Source organism: Salarias fasciatus (genome assembly GCF_902148845.1).
Source record: "Salarias fasciatus chromosome 23 unlocalized genomic scaffold, fSalaFa1.1 super_scaffold_20, whole genome shotgun sequence".
Taxonomy (NCBI): domain Eukaryota; kingdom Metazoa; phylum Chordata; class Actinopteri; order Blenniiformes; family Blenniidae; genus Salarias; species Salarias fasciatus.
In genome coordinates, this window is record NW_021941230.1 from 17,643,228 (window position 1) to 17,651,000 (window position 7,773).

A 7,773-nucleotide genomic window follows, 5' to 3' on the forward strand; every position below is an offset into this window, starting at 1 on the left:
GACATGAGCCCCCCTGAAAACATGATTTTTTAAATTTTGGGGGGGCCCATAAATATTGGCAAAATGCTGTTTTCTCTGTATATTTCCCTTATTTTCTTATTATTTTTGTATGATCATAATCATAGATCATATGCAGAATTAGGCCATTTTTAATGTATGATTTGCTCATCACTATTTCACTCCAACAAAAATGCTGACCTGCATGCAGTACTTGCCCTTACCATTGAAGCTTGGGGGCGCTATGCCTTAAGCGTCACTTTAAGCAGACGCTCTTGCTCCGAGGCACATGCACCACCACCAACTACCCCCCCCCCCCCCCCCCCCCACACACACACACACACACACACACACACACACATACACACACACACACACACACACACACACACACACACACACACACAGAAGTCAGCCCCCGACAGCCACGGTACAGTTCGCACACTGGAAGACACTATAGCTATATAGCGAGCAGTGATGGGAGTAACTGTTAGTCTCCTCTGGTTTGGTTCATTTCTACAAACAGAAATGACCTTTTCAAACCTCTAAGATCATTTGGCAAAACAGTCTGACAGTTCAGCACACCACCAGATTAATGGAGTTCTTCCTGTTTGTAACTTTTTCGGTCAAGTGTTCATTTATTCCACCAGAAAGGCTGACGGTGTATGATTTGATCTGAGCTGAAGGCTCATCCGATCTCCACACCATGGAATATGGTCTGACCAGTCGCTCGTTGTGATCATTTTGTGCTAGCCTCCCACTCCTCTCAGCCTGCTAGCTGCCTTCATTGTTTTACAAATAACCCCATTGTGTTGTATATTCGTAGCCCCTGCGTGCAGCTAAACCATTTACACTGACCAGTCGCTCGTTCAGGGCTGCCATGTCAACCATGTTATAGAACACAGTGACTGGCCATCTCCGTATTCCTGCCAGTGCACTGTCTGCCCGCACCATTTGTTCCATGGCATCGACACCGCATTTGGTGGCATTGTACTGGGTGATGGTGCTTGGCTTTCTTTTGCGGCTGTTCTCAGTATGAATCACACTGTGCATACTGCTCAACACGTGGACCGTCTTCTTCAGGCTGGCTGCATACACTATCAGGGTGGCGTCAGTTGTGGAAAACACCTGGGTGCAGAAGTCATTGCTGTTTATCACTCGAGCAGAAGGGGGAATTTCTCTGCAAATCTTATTGAGTGTCCCAAGAATGGTTATTTTCCGGCTGCGCAACCTTTTTGCAAGTGAGAGTGTTGTAAAAAAAAATTGTCCGTTGTGACAGTTCTGCCCTGGTCCAGAAATGGTTCCATCAACTTCATCACCACACTCTCAGAAAGTCTCTCTTCTTTGAGATGACCGGGTTCTTTGCCCACATAAGGAAAGACGTTGCAGATGTAATTTGATTTCAGGTCACAAGCCACCCAAAACTTGATGCCAAACTTATCCAGTTTTGTTGCAATGTATTGCAGAAAAGGGCAACGTGTCTTTGATGGGTAGAGCTGTTCATCGATTGTGATGTGACGACCAGGTCTGAAGAATGTGACGCAGTTCTTTCAAAATGATTCCCACAATTCAGAAATTTTTGAAACTTGTCTGTCTGCAGTTGCTCAGCCCGGGTGCTCTTGCTGTCAAAGCATAGGTGACGCATGATGTTTTTGAAGCGGTCTCCTGACATTGTTGCCATGATCCATTTGTTTCCATACAGCTGTGACCAGTTGTCAGACAATGATGGAACTTTTCTCACCCCTCGCCAGATGGCGATTGCAATGAAAGCCTTTAGTTTGGGGATACCCATGAACCAATTCTCCTCTGTTTCCTTTGCGTGCTCAACTGTGCACGCTTGAATGGCAAGAAAAATCTGGATACTGATGAAGCAGAGGAAGCTTTGAAGGCGAGTTTTTGATTCTTTGTCTTGCTTCATGTGTTGACTCTCCTTCAGCAGTATAGGGTTCAACAAGAATGAAACCCAAACCTCGTCCAAGACTTAGCAAACATTTAGTCTTCAGGTCACATGCTGTTCTTCTATGTTGCTGTGTCTGCTTGGCTTGTACGCCGAAATGCAGTTTGCAACAAAGGAACTCCAAACATTGGAGTTTGTGGCAAACCTCAGTCTCAACTGGGTCCCCGTCAATCCCTTGGAGTTACATCCCAATTTGTGATGACTAACGAAGTCATTGTGTTTATAAAATAATCTTCTCTGCTATACTCAGGAGGGAAGCCCTAAGTACGTCCTGGCTCTATTCAAGCGTCCCCCTCCCCATGAGCGCTATGCATGAACCAACAAGCTGGTCAGTATCGGCTGTATTTACAAGTGAAAAGAAGTGCTAAAGGTGGCTGTTGAGTGGCGCATTTACAATCGGCGACTGCATTCCTAAGCAGGGACTATATGATCCCTCTTCAGGCCATCAAGGAATAACCTAAAATCCCAGTCTTGCCAGACTTTCTGGTCATATATTTAGTTTTGCAGTAAATCACTGAACATGCACCTTAAAGTTCCAGTAAGAGGGGGTCCACATTCTTTGACACATTTAAACGTGCATTAAGGAGTTTAAAATATTAAAAGTACTTATTTTCCACCATGAATGTGTAACAAATATTCAATGATGTGCAGAATGTCCCTGATATATTCATTTTAAGTACCGCTAACAGCGCTAACTTGTCACTTGAATAGTTGCAGTGCCGGTCCGGCTCCAGTATTTCTTGGGGAGAATTTAAGAGGATGTGACGTAATGCGCCTCCCGCTGGCCTGACCTCCTTAGCTTTCGTTTTGTCCGCCATTCCTCCACCAGATGCTTAGCAGCAACAACTGAGCAGGATGAGGATGGAGCTTCCAGAAAGTAAGAGAAGACCAGCTTCTCGCACTGCCACAGCTCCACCAGACCCACCAGGCAGAAGAACCTTAAAGGTTACTGCAGCGCTGCTAACAGAGCGAGGAAGGAGGCTGACCAACAGTTACAAATATAACTTTACTCACTTCAGTTGAAGCCATTGTTGCAAATCGATCACCTCTTCTGTGTGCCAAGGCTGCTAATGCAGTTTTATTCCCCTCTTCCGTGCACGTACATGGACGCACGCCACAGGCACCAGCGTTTCACTAAGCTGCAGTTACACCCAAGGCCTGAAGGGGCCGCTGTTTTGCGTGAAACATGCAAACTCCTTAATGCATCTTTAAACTTACCTACTGACTAACCCCAGGATCCGGGCGTTCGACGAGATCTGCTGCGAACAACCTCCTGCCTACACCATGTTACAGGAACAATTATGGGCAAAGATCCTTTTCGTCTGAGCTCACCAGGGCCTGGAATGGGATTCCGCTGAATATAAGAACCATTCAAACACCTGGACTATTTAAAAAAACTCTAATAAAGCACTTGGCAGACGGTCATCGCTGTGACCACTAGTGACGGGGGCCACAGGCCCTCTCCAGTGTGACTCCCCCATCTGTATGTCTGACTGTTTGCTGTGCTGTTGTGTGTCTGTCTGTTTGTATTTTGTGTTGCTGCAGAGCAGGAACCTGCTGAAAACCAGCATTTGCTGAGTCAGGCCAGATTTTGTTTTAATCTTTTCCTGTTGAAATAAATCAATGAAATGAAATGAAACCAGTGTTGTTTTCGTTAACGATGACGACAACGAAAATATTTCGTCAACGCCCCTTTTTTCCATGACTAAAACGAGACGTGACGAGCTAAAAATATCTCTTTAAAAGACGGAAATGTGACGAGACGTATCTGTTGTTTTCATTAACGAGATGAGACTAGACGGAAATGTCAGTATTTTCACTTTCAAAATAAATTAAAACAAATGCAATTCTCCCAGCTTGTTCACGCAGATCAGCTGCTTTACTCTGAAAATATCAGCAATTCATGAGCTGCTTCCTGTTTTGCCACGCCTGCACTGCGTGCACGGCGCACTCTAGAGCATGGCAGCAACTCATTCGCCAGGGCTTGGCGGGAGGAAAAGATGCAGTGATATGGATGTACCTGTATCAGAATCCAGCAGAAAATAAAACAGAATGATTGTTAGTGGGAGACGGAGGATCTACTCCAACTGTTTGACTGCTTGTTCTTAAACTGCAATAGGAGTCCACCATTGATTAGTGAAGATTTTTTTTTTCCCTCCCAAGTACCAAATAAATCTTAAAGGAGTCATATTATGCTATTTTTCAGTCACTTCATACAGGTCACGGACGCCCAAAAACATAGTATATAAGTTTGTTTGCCCCAAATTCGTCCTCTGTTCAGAGTTTGAGGGTCTAAAAAGTGGCTCTGAGGAGCCTTCTTCAGAACAGCCTGTTTTTGACAGCCTATTTTCCGTGATGAACTTGAACGCATCTGGCCACGCCCACCTCGTAAGTTAAGAACGCACCTTACAGGAAGTTACACCGGAAGTTTCCAAATAAAACACAATACACGACCTCACGGACATAAACTTTTTCCTATATGCTGTTATTCCTAGGGGTGAGCCGAATACTCGTTTTAAACGAGTACTCGTTACGGATAATGCATTTTTTTCGAATCCGAGTATGACCCGAGCATTGTCCGTCATTATTCGTCCTCGTGCTGATGGGAGATCCTCACTGGTCCTTCATTCTGCTCCGTGCTGGACTGAGACGACAGGATCCTTGTCAGAGAACCAATCAGTGCTGGGAAGTTAAAAACTAGGTTTTATATTTCGTTGTAGCTGCATTGTGCCTGAGGAAAACCTTTTAAAGTCGAAATGTCGCGTGACTGTGCACACTCGGGTTTTTTTTTTTTTTTCGGGGGGGGGGGTGCAGTTTTACTTTTCCTTTTTTCTCTTATTTTTTCATAATAATTTGGGCTTGTGCTCCAGCGGGAGGCTGTGATCTGTGGGAGAGAGATGAGACCTGGACCCAGGTCCACTTCGATCGGGGCTGCAGCCGTGGACCAGGAAGCTCAGCAGGGGGGATGAGAGGTTTTCTGGGACACCGGGGAGCAGGGCTGGGCGATATGGCAAAAAAAATTATCACGATTTTTTTTTCCATATCATTCAATCTCGATTATAATCACGATATGTTATATTATTTTTAAACCAGTTTTAAAGCATCTGCACTGAAAACTAGAACTATAGAATAGCTTAACATTTTATTAACAAACCCAAACAAAAGGAACTACTGGATAAAGAAAAGCTCTCATTTGAGATCAAAACATAAACCATGAACTCATCCTTGCTGGAAGTCTATAAATCACAGATCAGTGTGGCTGGACGAGCAGAGCGGCCTTTCAGAAGCGAAATGAGGTGTGTTTTTTTTTTTTCTGTTTATATCATGTGTTGTTGGTGTGATATCGAGAGCAGAGAGCCTCTCCGAGGAGCAGCCCTCTTCACCGGACGGCGCTGCCGGTGTGTGTTGACTTTGCTCCCCGGGCGCAGGTCGCCTCCGCTGGGCTCCGGAGCTTCGCAGCGTCCCGGCGAGGAGAGGAGCGGCCCAGCGGCCGCCCGCGAGCCGTGCGTCTCTGCCGGCTTCGGGACCAGCTTCCGTGGAGCCGTTTACCCAATCGGCCCCAACTCGGCTCCTGGAAGTCAGACGCCCGGGCGCCGTCACAGCCGCGGCCGACTCAAAGTGCCTCTCTGCTGGGGAGAGGAGCTCCGCTACGCTCCCATCGAGCTAACTGTGGCTAAGTTAGCAAAAACTGTCAGCTGGTCAGCTGACCCACCTGAAGACGGAGGAGGAGCTGACTTTATGAAAACACTGACGATGGAGGAGAAAATACAGCCGAAATGAGACTGTGGTCAAGTGAGCCGGCGCTCTGACAAACACAGTCAAGTGAGCCGACACGTCAGTAAGCGGTGCGCACATATTCTCTGCATTACGGTAAAAGCACAACTCACCTTAACAATGAACAGGAGACACATGAATACTGTCAGTGAAGCAAAACTGACCAACAAAGTACACTGAGGAAAGCTTATGCTGATTGGGATTTTCAGTCAATATAGGTCAAATGAACAGGGAGATAATGAGCTCAAATACTGCATTTCTCTCTCTTTTTTTTTTTTTTTTACAATATTTAAAGCTAAAACAAAGATGTGTCTGAAAGAGACACTAGAGTAATGTGATTCACAAGAGATTTGAAGTTAATAGGTCCAATAACCTGGGAGCTATTGGGTAAAAACTCCCTATTTATCAGAAAAATATTAATAAAATGAAATAATAACTTTCTTTGAGCAAACAAAGAGCTGTGTCTGAACCAGAATCTACAGTAATGGGATTCACAGGTGATTTTGAGTCAATAGGCAAAATAACCTGGGAGCTATTGAGGAAAAACTCTTTTTTTCATAAAAAAATTAATACAAATTATTAATCACATTCCCTGAGAAAACAAGGAGCTGTGCCTGAACCACACACTACAGTAGTGTGATTCACAAGTGAGTTGGTGTCAGTAGGTCAAATAACCTGGGAGCTACTGAGAAAAAACTCATTTTTTCATTAAAATATTAATAAAAAATTATTAATAACATTCAACAAGAAAACAAAGAGCTGTGTCGGAACAACACACTGTAGTAATGTAATTCACAAGTGATCTGGAGTCGATAGGTCCAATAACCTGGGAGCTATTGAGAAAAAAACTGTTTTTCATAAAAATACTCATAAAGATTTTTGGCGATGTTAAAAGCTAAAACAAAGAGGTGTGTCTGAAAGAGAAACTACAGCAATGTGATTCTTAAGAAATTTGGAGTCAATAGGTCAAATAATCTGGGAGCTATTGAGCTTAAATATTGTATTTTTCACAAAAATATTGATAAAAATGATTAGGAACAATAACAGAGTAAACAAAGAGGTGTGTCTGAACCAGTCAGTGTAGTAATGCCATTCACAAGCTATTTGAGATCAATAGGTCAAATAACCTGGCAGCTATTAAGAAAAAAACTATTTTTCCAAAGAATATTAACAAAAAAATATTCGAGCCATTAACAGAGCCAACAAAGAGGTGTGTGTGAACCAGTGTAAATCAGTGTCGTAATGTGATTCACAACTGATTTGGAGTTAATAGGTTGAATAACCGGGCAGCTGTGGAGTTAAAATATTATATCTTTGATAGCGTTCAACATCGTCATTTTTAATATTTTTATGAAAAATACAGTATTTGGGCTCAATAGCTCCCATATTATTTGACCTATTGATCTCACATCACTTGTGAATCACATTACTACAGTGTCTGGTTTAGGGCTGCAGCTACCGATTATTTTAGTAATCGATTCATCTATCGATTCATTTGGTCAATTAATCGGATATATATATGTGTATATACATATACATACATACATACATATATTTCTGCTGATTGGCTTCAGAAAGATTAAACTTATTGGCTGTTTTTCAGAGGGCGGAGCTCATTAACATCTTATAAAACGCCGTAAAAAACGTGCGTTCTGCTTGTTTAAAACGCGTATTTGACAGCGTTTTATTTAAAATCGGGCGTTTTTTATGGCGTCTTAAGGATCAGACGCGTTGGATTAGTGGCGAATTGTGACTCCTTTGGCTTTCCATATCTGACGTGTCGCGACAACGCGCCGCGTCTCGTCGCTGGTGGAACGCGCGTTCCCATTTGTTTTCAGTTGTATCTTGACGCAGCTCCATTCCTTGCGTCGTTCCACCGCTGTGCTCCACCTGCTCGCTCCAACATGTCCGTGCGGCTCACATAGAGTTGCCAACCGTTCCTTGAAAAACGGAATCGTTCCGTATTTGGATGTAAAAATGTGCGTTCCGTAATGAGCTGAAAAGGAACGCACTTTGTTCCGTATTTTTGTGAGAGTCAAAACGTG